Below are 17,413 nucleotides of genomic sequence, written 5' to 3' on the forward strand. Positions count from 1 at the left end.
TCTTTAAAAAAAATACATAAGAGGTCAGTATATACCCAGAAGAGTTGAAAGCAGAGACTCAAAAAGATACTATGCTGCCCTCGCTGGCGTAGCTCAGTGGATTCAGTGCAGGTTGTGAACCAGGCATCGCAGGTTCGATTCCCAGTCAGGGCACATGCCTAGGTTGCAGGCCATGGCCCCCAGCAACCACAACCACACATTGATGTTTCTCTCTCTCTCTCTCTCTCTCTCTCTTCCCTCTCTAAAAATAAATAAATAAAATGTTTTTTTAAAAAAAGATACTATGCTTATGTGCATAACAGCATTACTCATTATAGCTGAAGGTTGGAAAAAGCCCAATGTCCATTATTCAGCCATAAAAAGGAATGAAATTCTGATACATGCTACAACACAGATGAACCTTGAAAACATTATGTTATGTGAAATAAGCTAGATGCAAAAGTCCAAATGTTGTATGGTTCTATTATGCTTATAGGAAATACATAGGATTGGCTAGTGATAGACACAGGAAGGAGAACAGTGGTTACCCAGGGCTGGGAGGATGGGAGAAGGGGGAGTTATTGCTTAATGTGTACATAGTTTCTATTTGGGGTGTTGAAAAACTTTCGGAAACAGATAGTGATAATGGTTGTACAATACTGTGAAATGTCCTTACTGTCATTGAATTGTACATTTAAAAACTGTTAAAATGGCAAATTGTATGTTATATGTATTTTACTATAAGTAAGAGGAAAAATAACCTTTTTGAAAGAATGGTAGTCCAAAGCCAAAAAAAAAGTCTTACATATATTTTAACAAATCATAGTCTGTAACCAAGTTGCACTCCCTGAATGCAACACTGGATCAATATTTGAAAATCTATTAGTAGAATCCACCATATTAACGGGCTATAGAAGAAAAAGCATTTGATCATGTTTATCAATACAGAAAATGTATTTGACAAAATTTCACCTCCATTTCTGATTGAAAACCATCAGCAAACTAGAAGTGGAAGAAAACTCCTTCAACTTGATAATAAGAATCTATGAAAAACTTTCAGCTAACCTCATAATGGTGAAATACTAAAAGCTCTTCACCCTAAAATCAGGAACAAGGCAAGGATGCCCACTCTCACCATTCTTGTTATTTTTATTGTGGTAAAATACACATAACATAAAATTGACCATCTTAACTATTTTTTGTATAAAATTTATTGACTCTATCAGCAACACAAACAAAACGCCATATACACATAAAAGAAGTGAGGCAAAAACAAGAGGCTGGCTGACTTTGGATATGAAACTCAGAGCAACAAAACCCAGGTGCTGCAGAGGGACAGGCCGATTTCTTTTTCATACAGCCAGCTGGAGGCCATGTGTACCTCTGATGGTGGGAAGCATGCCTGCATCTGCGAGCAAAGGGAACTAGCTCCTCAGGGCCTTGTAGAAGTATAAAAGTTTTAACTACAGCAGTTGAAATACTGACATCAATATTAAAAGAAAATAAAGTTTTCCATAACAATCAAAAATACAAAAGACTGCAGGAAGAGATCCTGTATGAAAAACTGGGCAATTCAGCAAGTGGAGAACTGTATACCAGTGGTGGACGCGGACCAGAGCGCCTGCCTGCCTCCCCTGATGACTAGTAACTGTATACAGCAACATTAGATCTGCAAATGTTTTACACAAGTTTCTGCCAAACTAATCCCTTCCTTTTAATGTCCCAGGTTGCTGCTATGAGGGTGCAAACTTCTTGGCTTGTGCTTGAACCCTTTCTCATATTCCACTCTATTTTTTTATTTTTAAGATTTTATTTATTTTTAGAGAATGGGGAAGGGAGGGAGAAAGAAAGGAAGAGAAACATCAATGTGTGGTTGCCTCTCACATGCTCCCTACTGGGGATCTGGCCTCCAACACAGGCATGTGCCCTGGCTGGGAATGGAACCAGTGACCCTTCAGTTCACAGGCTGGCACTCAATCCACTGAGCCATACCAGCCAGGGCTCTACTCTGTTTTTGCAGTAAATTGTGTAGGCCTCTGCTTGAGCTGGATCTTGGATATTTGGTTCATTTAGAAGTTCCTGTATTCCTAATAAGACCTATTTAATCGTGAGGGCGACCTCCAGTCTTTGTTCTCCTCGAGGATGGACAGACACAGTGCCTGAAGGGTACATGTTGGGTGAGATAATAGTGGTTCATATTCGCATTTGGGAGGTGAAGATGGATAGTCATCTTTGAAGAGCATCCATAGTTTAAACAAGCCTCCTTCCCAAGGAAACTTTTCTTTCCTGGAATGGTGAAATCCCAATTCATAAGGTTAATCATGCCATCAGGGTTTACAGTTGGGACAGCCACAAAACCAAATGGGTGGTATTTTCTCTAAGCTCTTCCTCTCCTGGGCAAGTCTGCTGAGGGAGAAAGAGAAACATTGATGCGAAAGAGAAGCAGCACCGAACCAGGATCTTAGGTACTGACCAGGAATCAACCCACAACCCGGGTATGTGCCCTGATGAGGAATCACATCCACAACCTTTCAGTTACTGGATGACACTCCAACCGACTCACCCACACCAGCCAGGGCCCATCTTATTGTACAGTTTAGTGGCATTAGATAGATTCAGTGTTGTGCTACCACCACCACCACCAATTATCCACAAAACTCTTTTATTTAATTTTTAAAGTATATTTTGCCCTGGCTGGTGTAGCTCAGTGGATTGAGTGCAGGCCTGTGAACCAAAGGGTCCTGGTTCCATTCCCAGTCTAGGGCACATGCTTGGGTTGCAGGCCGGGTCCCCAGTAGGGGGCATGCAAAAGGCAACCACACATTGATGTGTCTCTCCCTTTCTCCCTCATTTCCCTTCTTTTAAAAAAGATTTTATTCATTTATTTTTAGAGAGGGAAGGGAGGGATAAAGAGAGAGACAGAGAAACATCAATGTGCGGTTGCTGGGGGTTATGGCCTAAAACCCAGGCATGTACCCTGGCTGGGAATCAAACCTGCAACACTTTGGTTCACAGCCCCCACTGAATCCACTGAGCTACACCAGCCAGAGGCTAAATAAATAAAATCTTTAAAAAATATATTTTATTAACCATGCTGTTACAGTTGTCCCAATTTTTTTCCCTTCGCCCCCCCTCCACCTAATACCCCCCTTCTCTCCAGCAATCCCCCGTTAGTTGATGTCCATGGGTTGTACATGTAAGTTCTTTGGCTTCTCCCTTTCTTGTACTATTCTTAACCTCCCCCTGTCTATTCTGTTCCTACCAATTAGGCTTCTTGATCCCTGTACCATTTCCCCTGTTCTCTTCCTTCCCCCTCCCAGCTGATAACCCTCCAAATGATCCCTATATAATTCTGTTCCTGTTCTGCTTATTTGCTTAGTTTGTTTTTGTTTTATTGTTTAGATTTAGTTGTTGATAGTTGTGAGTTGTTCATAGTTTTGATCTCTCCTTTTTCTCAAGTAAGTCCCTTTAACATTTTATGTAATAATGGTGGGGTGATGATGAACTCCTTTAACTTTACCTTGTCTAGGAAGCACTTCATCTGCCCGTCAATTCTAAATGATAGCTTTGCCAGATAGTGTAGTCTAGGTTGTAGGTCCTCGATTTTCATCACTTTGAATTCTCCTTGCCAGCCCCTTCTTGCCTGCAAGGCTTTTTTTTAGAAATCACTTGACAGTCTTATGGGAACTCCTTTGTAGGTAACTATCTGCTTTTCTCTTGCTGCTTGTAAGATTCTCTCTTTATCTTTAACCCTTGGCATTTTAATTTTGATGTGTCTTGATGTGGTCATCTTTCGGTCCAACTTGGTTGGGACTCTCTGTGCTTCCTAGACTTGCATGTCTATTTCCTTCACCAAGTTATGGAAGTTTTCTTTCACTATTTTTTTCAAGTAGATTTCCAATTTCTTGCTCTTCCTCTTCTCCTTCTGGCACCCCTATGATGGGAATGTTGGACCTCTTGAAGTTGTCCCAGAGGCTGCTTATACTATCCTCATTTTTTTGGATTCTTTTTTTTCTTGTTCTGATTGGTTGTTTTTGCTTCCTTATGTTCGAAATCATTGATTTGATTCTTGACTTCATCTTCTCTTCTGTTGATTCCCTGTAAATTGTTCTTTATTTCAAGTAGTGTAACCTTCATTTCTGAATGGATCTTTTCTATGTTGCTGAGTTCCTCACTTAGTTCTTTGAGCATCCTTGTAACCAGTGTTTTGAACTCTGCATCTGGAAGATTGCTTATCTCCATTTTGTTTAGCTCTTTTTCTGGAGTTTTGATCTGTTCTTTCATTTAGGCCGTGTTTCTTTGACTCCTCATTTTGGCAGCCACCCTGTGTTTATTTTTATGTATTAGGTAGAGCTTCTTTCACTCTGTGTCCTGGTAGTGTGGCCTAATATAGTAGGTGTCCTTCAGGGTCCAGTGGCACAGCCTCCCTTCTCACCCAAGCTGGGTACTCCAGGTGTGCCCTACATGTGGGCTGAGTACACCTTTCTCTTATAGCTGAGCCTTGGTTGCTGTTGGCAGATCAATGAGAGGGTTTTATCCAGGCCAGTCAGCTGCAAGGATTGGCTGTGACCACTGACCATCAACTTCCACCCTCCATGGAGGATCTGTAACAGGGTGCAGCCAAGAGGGGAGCCCCAAATAGGGATTTGTAATAGGATCCAGAAGAGCTTGGAGATAATTGGCTCCACACCACAGGGCCACACCTGCCCAGAATGCTGGCAGCTGTAGCCAATTGTGGGAGAAGCCGGAAATGGGGCTGCAGAAGAAGATTGGCACTGGGATTTAAACCCAGCGAGGCAGCCATTTGGCATCTCTCTTTGGGACCATGAATCTCTTCTCTTGGGACCGCATGTCTCTCCTTTTTGGGACCAGATGTCTGTTTTTGGGACCGGACATCTCTCTTTTGGGACCACGTCTCTCTTTTTTTTTGAGGGGGGGGACCATGCATCTGTTTAGGACCATGCAGCTTTGGTGTCTTGGTTGGGACCATGAGGCTTGGGTGAGAGTCAGGACCATGAGGCTTTGGAAGTGTTCCCTTTTGCCACATGGAGGGTGCTGGGAGGACTGTGTGTATTTGTGGGGAACTTTAGTTTGTGTTATTTCGAATGAATAATAAATTCCTTTCCTTTTCACTGAATCTCAGGCATTGAGAGATATCTTTCCTTTGGCGGCAGACATAACGAACCTGGGGGGTTCCTTTTGGGGAATAGTATATTGCCTTTGAGGCCCCCCTTGTTGCTCTTTAATAGATCGGCTGTGCAGGGGCTGGGTGGTGGTGCTCTGAAGTGGTCTATAGCTGTCCACTGGGTGTGCTAGCCCTGGGGTTTCCTGGGTGGTGTAGGCCAAGGTCAGGCCCCACCTGTGTTTTGCCCGGGGCCACCCTGCCTGAGCTATAAAGCAATCTGCAGATGGCTGCTACTTGTGCTGGGCTTGGAGATTCCCCAAGTAAAGCCAACCTGTGTAACTAATCTGGCTGCCGGTAGTGCCCAGCCTGGAGCTCACCAAGGCCAGCTGTTGCTTGTTTGATAGGATTTAGGAAGCTGTGAAGTATGAGCCAAGACAAGTTATTCATATGGAAAAGCAGCTTGGTTGAGCCCATAAGCTGGGTGGGGCGGTGTCTCTGAGGATCTCCGAGGTGAGTTAAACCATATTAGCCTGGTGATGGAGTCTCAAATATGGCACCAGCCTACTGGTTCCATGGTTTTGCAGAGGGAGGGTTGAGAAAAGAAACAATAGCCTCTACTTACCCCAATGCCAGACACTTCAGCCTCTACCAGTATGCCAGTGGTGCTCTTCAAGCTACCACCCTTGCACTGGGGCTTAGAAGGAGTGAGTATGAGTAGGTGAGTTCATGTGTGGGCTTTCTAAAGAAGAACTGCTTGGGGCTCCAGAAGTTTCTTCCACTGGCTCAATCCCCACTGGTTTTTGCAGCCAGAAGTTATGGCAACTTACTGTCCTGGCCCTGGAATCTTGTGCTAGGGGACCTAGTGTGGGGCTGGGACTCCTCCCTCCTGAGATATCCTGCCTGAATTTTTATCCACCACATGTGCATGGGACCAGCCTGTTCTACATCTGTGGCCCCTCCTACCAGTCTTGGTTGATGTGGTTTCCTTAATTACAGAGTTGTCAGACTTCCATTCAAGTCTATTCCTGATGTTTCTGAATAATGGTTGTTCTATATTTTAGTTGTAATTTTGATGTGGTGGTGTGAAGAGGCAAGCCATGTCTCCCTATGCCAGTATCTTGATGGGAAGCCTCCACAAAACTCTGTTAATCTTTCAAAACTGAAACTCTATTTAATAAACAGTAACTCCCCATTCCTTTTCTCCCCCCAACCCCCAGAAATCACCATTCTATGTTCCATCTCTATGAATTTGACTATTCTGAGTTCCTCATGTAAGTGGAATCATATAGTATTTGTCATTTTGCTTTTTTCACTTAGTCTAATGTCCTTAAGTTTCATCTACATTGCAGCAGTGTCAGAATTTCATTCCTTTTTAAGGCTTAATAATATTCCACTGTAAGTATCTATCACATTTTGCTTATCCATTGACTAGTCAGTCAATGGACACTTGAGTTGTTTCCATGTGTTGTCTATTGCACAGGTGGCAAACACAGGCCTACAGGCCAAATCCAGCCTTCCACTTTGTTTTATCCAGCCCAGCACCTTGTTTCTACCCGGCGGCAGCATCAAGCTCTCACTTAACTGTTAAGGAGCAGTTACATTTATACAGTCCTAAAATTATACTCAGCCCTTTGAAAGCAACTATGAGGCTGATGTAGCCCCCAGTGAAAATGAGTTTGACACCCCTGGTCTATTGCAAATAATGCTATTCTGAACATGAGCATACAAATATCTGTTGGAATGCCTGATTTCAATTCTTTTGTTGGTCATATGCCCAGAAGTGGAGTTGTTGGGTGGCATAATATTTTTAAGTTTGTGAGGAACTGCGTAGTGGTTCCTCAAGTAGTGGCTGCTCTCATTTTACATTCCAGTTCTTCTATATCCTTGCTGTCACTTATGCTCTGTGTTGTTTTTTCTTTAATCTTTACTTGAGGATATGCTTATTGATTTTAGAGAGAGAGGAAGGGAGACAGAGAGAGAGAGAGACAGGTAGGTAGATAGAGAGAAAGAGAAAAATATCAATGTGAGAGAGAAACATCAATTGGTTGCCTTCCATACACACTCCTACTAGGGATGGAACATACGACGTAGGTATGTGCTCTGACTGTAAATTGAACCCACAATATTTTGATGTGTAAGACAATGCTACAACCAACTTAACCACCTGGCCAGGACTCTGCGTGTACATGTATGTATTTAAATAGTAACCATCCTAATGTGTGTGAGGTCTCACAACTCTTACTTCACATAGTGCTGGATGTCCTAGGCAGTACAAAAGAATAAACAAACAAATAAATGACATAAAAATTGAAAGGGAAAAGATAAAGCATCCTATTTGTAGATAGAATGGAGGTTTATGTAAAAAACAACCAGAACACTATAGACTCTTAGAACTGATAAGTGAGTTTAGCAATATACAAGATATAAAGCAAACACAAAAAATCAATTATATTTCTTTACACCAGCAATAAACAATTGGATCTAAATTTGAAAATACAACACCATTTCAATTGCTAAAAAAAAACCCTCTTTAGGTATAAATCACTGGAATGTAAATAGGATCTGTATGTTAAAAACTATAATATCCTGATGAAAGGCATCAAAGGAAACCTAAATAAAGGTAGGAACATACTGTGTCCACAGACTGCAATGCTGAAATCACCAAACTGATCTACAATTCAATGTAACTCCTGTCAGAATCACAACATTGTTTTTGTAAACACACAATGTTCTTTTACAATTTATATGAAAAAGGCAAGGAACTAGAACAGCTCAAACACCATTTTAAAAAAGAAGAATGTTGGAAGAACCATACTACCTGATACCAAGGCTTATTATATAGCAACAGTAATTAAGACAGTGTGGGACTGGGGAAAGCCCAGACACATACACAGATCAATGGAACAGAAAAGAAAATCCAGGCATGGAACCACATATGCATGGCCAAATGGATTTTGACAAAAGATGCAAAAGCAGTTCAATAAAGGAAGGATAGTATTTTCAGAAAATGGTGCTGGAATAATTAGACATCAATAGGCAAAAATATGAACCTGGACCTAAACCTCATACCTTATTCAAAAATTAACTCAACATGGGTAATAGATCTTCATGTAAAATGTACACTTTTAGAAGAGAATATAGAAAATCTTCATGGCTTAGGGTTAGACAGTTTTTAGACTTGACACCAAAAGCATAATTGTTATGTCGTTAACCTTTTATTTTTAATTACACTCTACAAACAATATTGTATTAGTTTCAGGGGTACAACCCAGTGATTAACATTATATAAGTTACTAAGAGATCTTCCTGATAAATCTCATACCATCTGACACCATATATCAAGTGAAAGACATTGGAAAGCTCATAGATTATCAGAGAGGGCAGAGAGGTAGATTACAAAGCTAATAACCTGGAATAATACCCAAACACACCACAAGGCCCTCCCCAGGGTGAGGGTGGAAATCCCTGTATTGGCTGGTGGTTAGGACCAAACTCCAGGAAGGGGGTTAGGTCCAACCTCCAGGAAGCTCCTTCACAATCTCCCCCAAAGGACTGGAGGCTTCTATTGCAGAAGCCACCAGCTGACTGCTCTCTATTTTTGTGGCTATTTCCTCTTGTAGTTTACTTTTTTTAATCCTCAAGGATATGCTAATTGACTTCAAAGAGAGGAGAAGGGAGGGAGAGAAACATTAATGTGAGAGAGAAACATTAATCAGTTGCCTCTCACAGGAACCTAGACTAGGGACCTAACTTGCAACCCAGGCATGTGCCCTGGTCAGGAATCAAATCTGTGACCTTCTGTTTCATGGGATGATGCTCCAAGTAAATGAGCCACACTGGCCAGGACTCACTTTGTTTGTTTGTTTATTTGTTTGTTTGTTTGTTAACAACAAAACCTAACATTTATTGAGCACTTATTATCTCCCAGTTACTGTTATTTGCTTCATTTAATTCTCACAATTACTCCATGAAGTAGGTATTATTTTTATCTCAGTTTTATAGATGAGAAAACTGAGCCTCAGCAAAGTGAAGCAACCTACTCAAGGTCAAAGGATTTGTAAGTGGGAAAGCCAGGTTTCTCCTACAATGAGTGACTCTGCATTCAGCTTTTGATTTCTTGGGTTTCAGTCTTAATCTAGCTCTATGCTGCTGTCTTGTTTTCAGGCTCTAGCCTCTTTCTTGGTGTCTATATTTCCAGTTCAGTCTGCTTCCACACTTTTATTGACATCTCCATGGTTCTTGTGGCCCTAGGGACAGGTTTCAGCCTTGTTTAGCATTCTAACCTTAAACGAACATTAGAAACAACAGGGAAACTGATAATTATAACAGAAATAGCTTAGTGCTGTGATTGAAGAAAGGAAATTAACCTCACAAGGTGATCTGGTCATAAATTCCTAACTGTGCAGGTCATGGTGTATAGTCAAGCCCCAGGCATATAACTTTTTAGTAAAAGTTTATCTTTGCCTTAAGCAAGCCCTGTCCTTTTTTTCTGTGCACCTTTGAGATGCTTCTTTTTCAGATCCCTCAGAAGTGTAACCACCCTCAAGAGAGCACATTGTTAACTATCCTGTAATCCAGTTCCTGCCTTGCTTTCTCCCACCTTCATAGAATCTTCCTCCCATCCTCTCTTTAATCTCAAATGCAACAAAGAAACTGAAAAACTGTTATTCTCTGAAGCATTTGAAATCTAGCTCCCTGACATATGTTGTCAATTTGGCCCAAATAAACTCTTACAAAAATTCTTTATGGGTTTGGACTTTTCTTATGTGAACAGTGCATATCCTATACCAGGTATGGCTATACTTATGTGAACTCATTTAATCCTTACTACAACCTTATATATTACCCCCATTCTACAGATGAGGAAACTCAAGAAGATGCTCCCAAACCTCACAGTTAATAATCAGCAGAGGTCCAAGATGGCAGAGGAATGAGTGGAAGTCACTCTAACCTCCTCCCAGGACCAATCTGGAATTATAACTCAATTGTGGAGAAATTATCCAGAACAAACAACTGAACAATAATGAGAGAGAAATCTTATAACCATAGATAGAGAGAAGAAACAGCTTCAGCACATCACTGGTAGGGAGTGTGGTGGAGACTTAAGAGGGCTGGCTGGGCACCCACTGACAGCAGCTGAGGTGCCAGAGGGATATATAAGCAGCCGGTGGGATCCCCGTGAGAAGTGTGGGGTCTAGATCCTGAGCTGGGATCCCCAGCCTAGAGCATCAGAGCATGAAAAGTACACAGGTAACATCCAACTGCAAAATGCAGCAGGGTTTCTCTCTGCCAGACTTGGACAACTAGAGATGCAAACAGCCATTTAAAGAGCCAATGTATAAATTTTCATTTGTAGCCACTTACACTGGGCTCTGGCAAATAGGGGAGTAGAGGGTAGCTACAGATGCTTGAAGAGAGTCTGGGGACAGAGGCTTTGGGGAGAGAACTGAGAGAATAACTGCCAGGATCCTGGTGGTGAGTCATCCCCTACACTGCAGGAGCCTTCTGCTCAGGTAGACCACTTCCCTCCCAGCAGCAGCAGCCTAAGAGGAAACAATACCTGCACCCCCAGGAGTTACTCTGCCCCATGTGGTACCTAGGCCTGACTGCTGAGTGCAGAGTGAGTAGATTAACAACTGAAGGAGTCAGCCACAGATGGTAGATCCCTGGTAGTCTTGAACAGGCTGCCTAAAGCCAGGTGGGGTCACCATCTGACATCACCAGAGGTGGATCCAGAAAGAAAAAACAGTGGTAAATACTAGATGTTACTGAGATAAAATCCACCGTGGTCATCTCCATGATTGTGATGTTTTCTTTCAAGCATAACTTTTTAACATTTATTTCTTGTCCTTCAAATTTGTGCATATTAAGACACTAGATTTTATATTATAGTTTATCTCAACTCATATATTTGGCTCCTCCTTTCTCTTACCTCATTTTACCTTCTTCTCTCCTCTTATTATTTTTGTTTTACATTTTGTTTTCTGTTTTGCTAACACTTGTTTCCGTTCTGTACTCTTACTAGTTCTGCCTGGTCCAGCCTCTCAAAACCAATTTACTTGTCAGTCAACAGTCATCTTACATTCTTTTTCCCACTCTTAAAATACCTGTGTTCTCTCTCCACCTTTAGCAATCTTTGCTCCTTGGTTGTGGATAGGGTAGTTGTTGTTGCACTTTTTTCAATTTTATCTCTAGATCCTCACTATTTTTGTATTTCAAATCTCAAATTTTACTGTTCTCCTCTCCTACTCTTTTTTATCTCAAAATTTAATTTTGTCCTGTCTTAGTCTGTTTTTTTCTCTTTCACCCTGTTCTTTTTTACTTTTTTATTTTTCTTTTTACACAAAATTTTAATTTTTCCCTGTTTTAGCCTGATTTTCATTCTTGTTAGTATTCCTTTTCCCTCTGTCATCTCAGAATCACTTCCCTTTCCTCTATGCATCTCTTAAACTTTCTTTTATTTATTTTTCCCTCTTATTCTCATCCCACCTACATTAATTTTAGCTTATTTGTTGTTGATAGTGCTATGGTGGATCTTTCAATCCAATTTGGTTCCTATTTTTTAATTATTTATTTATTTCCTTTTTCTTTCTCCCTCTCACTTCATTTTATCTTTTAAAATTTCTGTTTAAACCTAATATGCTTCCCTTCTCTTACTCCATTCTGCTTTCTTTATTCTTTTTCTTACTTATGGTGCTAACTTTACTTTCTCTCTTTGCATTTTCTGATTCCATACTCTTATTGGTGCTCTTCCCTCTACCCTCTCAAAATCATTTTTCTTTCAGTAGATCATCTTGTATTCACTTCTTCTTTCTTGTAATATTTTTAATCTCTTTACACTCTTACTAATACTGGTTCATTTGCTATTGATAGTGGGATTGCAGGGGGGAGGGGTTTTTTTGTGTGTGTGGGTATGGGTTTGTTTCCTTGGCTTTGTGGTTTTGTTCTGGCAGCACCTGCACAACAGCATACAAGACATGGTGGGTGGAGTGAACCTCAGTCAACCAGCTGCAGGGAAGGACCCAACGAAGAACAACCCAACAGCAATCAAAACCCAATTACATTCAGAGAGCCAACACAAATGGCATAAAGGCATCTCAAGAGCATCAAGTTCAGGAGATCAAGGAGGCTGCATCACTGAATCACACAGGTCTCCTACAATAGAAATTCACAACACAAAGACAGGGAGTCAAAGCAGATCAATTTAAGAAGCAGAAGGAAACAAGGAGCGTCTCCACTAAAATGGGGAGACAAAGAAACAACCCACAATCAAAAAGAAAGGAGGAATCCCCAGAAGGAGTGCCAAATGAAATACAGGCAAGTAAACTATCAGATACTAAGTTCAAAACAATGGTTACAAGTAAGCTCAATAAGTTCAGTGAGAATTACAAAAAACTACAGGGAAGCTAAAAGGAACTTACTGTGAACTACATCAGCATGAAAAAGGACATAGAAATTATCAATAAGAGCCATGAGGAAATGAAGAATATAATTTCTTCATTGAAGAACACAGTAGAAGGACTCAAAAGCAAGCTAGATGAAGCAGAGGATTGCATCAACAGCCCAGAGGACAAGGTAGAAAAAGATTCCCAGAAAGAACAAAAAAGGAAAAAAGACTCAAACAAAGAGGGGTTAAGGGAACTGTAGGACAACATGAAACAATAATATCCATGTAATAGGGACACCGGGAGAGGAAGAGGAGCAAGGGACAGAAACCCTGTTTAAAAAAGTAATGACAGAAAACTTCCCTAATTTGATGAGAATAAAAGGTCCAGAAAGCACAGGAGGGAGGGGGTCCCAATCAAGATGAATCCAAAGAGGCCCACTCCAAGACACATCATAGTTTCAAAATAGCAAAATTCAAAGACAAAGAGAGAATCTTAAAGGCACCAAAAGAGAAACAGGAAGTAACATACAAGGGAGCTCTGATAAGGCTAAGCAGCTGACTTCTCAACAGAAACACTACAAGCCAAAAGGGACTGATAAGAAATATTCCAAGTAATGAAAACCAAAGGCCTGCAACCTAGACTACTCTACCCAGCAAGGCTCTCACTTAAAATAGAAGGCCAAGTAAGGAGCTTCCCAGACAAAAGAAGGCTAAAAGAATACACCTCCACATAACCAGCACTGCAAGAAATGCTAAATGGACTGCTTTAAGAAGATGAAGAAAAAGAGTGAGAGAGTGAGGAACCCAGTTACAAAAGGGGAAAATGGCAATGAATAAGTACCTATCAATAATAACCTTAAATGTAAATGGATTAAATGCTCCAGCCAAAAGACATAAGGTAGCTGAATGAATAAGAAAACATGACCCACACATATGCTGCCTACAAGAGGCCCACCTCAGAACAAAAGACCTACACATACTTAAAGTGAAGGGTTGGAAAAAGTATTCTAAGCAAATAGACAGAAAAAAAAAAGCTGGGGTAGCAATACTTTCATCAGACAAGATAGACTTTTAAAAAAAGGCCATAAAAAGAGATAGAAGGACACTTCTTAATACTCAAGGGAAGAATCCATCAAGAAGACATAAACATTATAAACATATATGCACCGAACATAGGATCACCCAAATATATACGGAAAATCTTGGAGGACTTCAAGAAAGTTATAGACAGCAACACACTCATAATAAGGAACTTTCATACCCTACTGTCAACAATGGACATACCTTCTAAATAAAGAATCTACATGGACATTGTGGCACTGAATGACACACTAGATCAGATGGATTTAATTGATACATAGAACCTTTCACCACAAAGAAGCAAAATATATGTTCTTTTCAAATGCACATAGAGTATTTTCAAAGATAGACCATGTGATAGGACACAAAACAAACCCAAACAAATTAAAGAAAATTGAAATCATATCAAGCGTTCTCTTGGATCATAAGGGCTTGAAACTAGAAACCAACCTCAAGGAAAAAAATAAAAAATATTCAAATTCATAGAGATCAAATAGCATGTTATTAAACAATGAATGGGTTAACAATGAGATCAAGCATAAATCAAAAAGTTTCCGAAAACAAATGAAAATGAACACAAAACAACCCAAAACCTATGGGACACAGTGAAGGCAGTCCTGAGAGAGAAGTTCATAGCAATACAGGCCTACCTAAAAAAAAAGATAGAAAAATTGCAAATAAACAACTTAACCCTATATCTACAAGTACTGATGAACAATGACAAACAAAGCCCAGAGAAAATAGGAGGAAGGAAATAATAAAGATCAGAGCAGAATTAAATGGCATAGAGACTAAAAGAATACTCCAAAGGACCAATAAGTCCAGGAGAAGGTTCTTTGAAAAGATAAACAAATTGACAAGCCTTTAACTAGACTCATCAAGAAAAAAAGAAAGAGAACTCAAATAAATAAAGTCAGAAATGAAAGAGGAGAAATTACAACTGATATCACAGAAATACAAAAGATCATAAGAAATTACTATAAACAGCTATATGTCAATAAATTGGAAAACCTGGGTAAAATGGGCAAATTTCTAGAAACTTCCATATAATCTTCCAAAACTGAACTAGAAGAAGCAGAATGCCTGAACAAATTTGATTAAAACTAGTGATATTGAAGAAGTAATACAAAAATCTCCTGACACAAAAAAAGCCCTAAACCAGATGGTTTCACAAGAGATTTTTTATAAAACATTTAAGGAAAAGCTAAGCCCGATCTTTCTCAAACCATTGCAAAACATCCAAGAGGGAAGACTCCCAAACTCTTTTTATGAGGCCAGCATCATCCTAATCCCAAAACCAAATGAAAACACAACAAAGAAAGAAAATTACAGGCCAACATTGCTGATGAACACAGATGCTAAAATCCTCAACAAAATATTGGCAAACCAGAGGTATGGCTGCTTTTTTGTTCTCCTTGTAGTTACTCCTGTTAAAATCAGCCACCAGCTAGGAACTGTGCAGCTGGAATCTATCAGACCCAGTCTTTTGAGCTGGTGTGGTGGTAAAGGGTCCCAAGGAAGGTATTCACAATGGTCCAGAGTTTGACATATCATCAGAGGCTGTCCTATAATACAGCCTCTAACAAAACTAGGTTGTCCTGAACCCCTAGCAATACAATTATTTACCTTTATGCCAAAAAAATTGGGAAAATGCCAAAATCTTCATGTGGCATGTGCCCAGGCCAATTTCACAGAATTCATGCTGTGAGACCTAAAGTTCTAATGAGGTTGTCTAAAATGAAAAAACATGTCAGCAGGGCCCATGGTGGGTCCATGTGTGCTAAATGTGTCCGTGGCAAGATCAAGCATGCTTTCCTTATTGAGGAGCAGAAAATTGTTGTGAAAGTATTGAAGGCACATGCACAGAGTCAAAAAGCTAACTTTCTTAAAAATGAAAATTTTTTTGAGTAATAAAAATATATATTGGCAAAACACACCAAGGAATACATTAAAATGATCATACATCATGATCAAGTGGGATTCATCACAGGAATGCAAGGATGGTACAATATTCACAAATCAATAATTGTAATACACCACATAAAGAAAGAGAAAAATTATACAGTCATATAAATACATGTGGAAAAAACATTTGATAAGGCATAGCACTCATTTATAATAAAAACACTCAGCAAAGTGGGAGTTGAGGGAGCATACCTCAACATAATAAAGACCATATATGAGAAACCACAGCCAACATCATACTCAACAGGCAAAACTAAAAGCTTTCCCATTAAGGTCAGAAACAAGACAAGGGTGTCTGCTTTCACCACTTCTATTCAGCACAGAATTGGAAGTTCTAGCCACAGCATTCACACAAGAAGAAGAAATAAAAGTCATCCAAATTGGAAAGGAGGAAGTTAAACTGTCACTGTTTGCAGATGACATGATAGTGTACATAGAAAACCCTAAAGACTCCCTCAAAAAACTACTTGACCTAATAAGTGAATATGGCAAAATGATGGAATACAAAGTCAATATTCAGAAATCAAAGGCATTTTTGTACACTAACAATGAAATATGAGAAACAGAAAACAGTAAAAAAAAATCCCCCTGGCTGGCATAGCTCAGTGGATTGAGTGCGGGCTGGGAACCAAAGTGTCCCAGGTTCGATTCCCAGCCAGGGTACATTCCTGGGTTGCAGGCCATAACCCCCAGCAACTGCACATTGATGTTTCTCTCTCTCTCTCTCTCTCTCTCTCTCTCTCTCTCTCTCTCCCTTCCCTCTCTAAAAATAAATAAATAAAATATTTTTAAAAATCCCATTTGCTATAGCAACAAGAAAAATAAAGTACCTGGAAATATACCTAACCAAGGAGGTAAAAGACCTATACCCAGAAAACTACATGACACTGAAGAAAGACATTAAAGAAGACACAAATAAATGGAAACATATACCATGTTCATGGATTGGAAGAATTAATATCCCCAAAATGTCCATACTACCCAAAGCAATTCATAGATTTAACACAATCTCTATTAAAATACCAATGACATATTTCACAGACACAGAACAAATATTTCAAGAATTTATATGGAACCATAAACTACCTCGAATAGCCTAAGCAATTTTGAGAAAGAACAAATTAGGAGGGATCAAAATACCTGATATCAAACTATATTACAAGGCCACTGTAATCAAAATAGCCTGATATTGACATAAGAACAGACACATAGACCAATAGAACAGAATAGGGGGCCTAGAAATAAATCCATGTCTCTATGATTAACATTTGACAAAGGGGACAGGAGCATAAAATGGAGTAAAGATAGCTTCTTCAACAAATCATTTTGGGAGATCTGGACAGCTACATGCAAAAAAGTGAAACCAGACCACCAACTTACACCATGCACCAAAATAAACTCAAGGTGGATGAAAGACTTAAATTTAAGTCATGGCACCATAAAAGTCCTAGAGGAGAATATAGGCAGGGGAATTTTGGATATTTCATGCAGCAATATTGTCACTGATATGTCCCTTAGGGCAAGGGATATAAAGGAAAGAATAAACAAATGGGACTACATCAAATTAAAAAGCTTCTGCACAGCTAAAGAAAACATCAGCAAAATGAAAAGGGAACCAACTGTGTAGGAAAATATATTTGCCAATGATACCTCAGACAAAGGCTTGATTTCCAAAATATGTAAAGAATTCACACAACCACACCAGGAAGACCAGTAATCCAATTTTTAAAAATGGGCAAAGGACCAGAATAGACACTTCTCCAAGGAGGACATACAGAAAGCCCAGAGACGTGAAAGGATGTTCAGCATCACTAGCCATCAGAGACACAAATTAAAGCCACAATGAGATACAACTTCACACTAATCAAAGTGGCCAC

The 17,413-nt window shown here is 39.8% G+C and overlaps 2 pseudogenes; one reads left to right on the forward strand and one right to left on the reverse strand.

Annotated features, from left to right (window-relative positions):
• Positions 1–1,712: 1,712 nt before the first annotated feature.
• LOC114511286 lies at positions 1,713–5,678 on the reverse strand (annotated as a pseudogene).
• A 9,357-nt stretch (positions 5,679–15,035) lies between these two features.
• LOC114511287 lies at positions 15,036–15,484 on the forward strand (annotated as a pseudogene).
• Positions 15,485–17,413: the final 1,929 nt, after the last annotated feature.

Source organism: Phyllostomus discolor, chromosome 12 (genome assembly GCF_004126475.2).
Source record: "Phyllostomus discolor isolate MPI-MPIP mPhyDis1 chromosome 12, mPhyDis1.pri.v3, whole genome shotgun sequence".
Lineage (NCBI taxonomy): Eukaryota > Metazoa > Chordata > Mammalia > Chiroptera > Phyllostomidae > Phyllostomus > Phyllostomus discolor.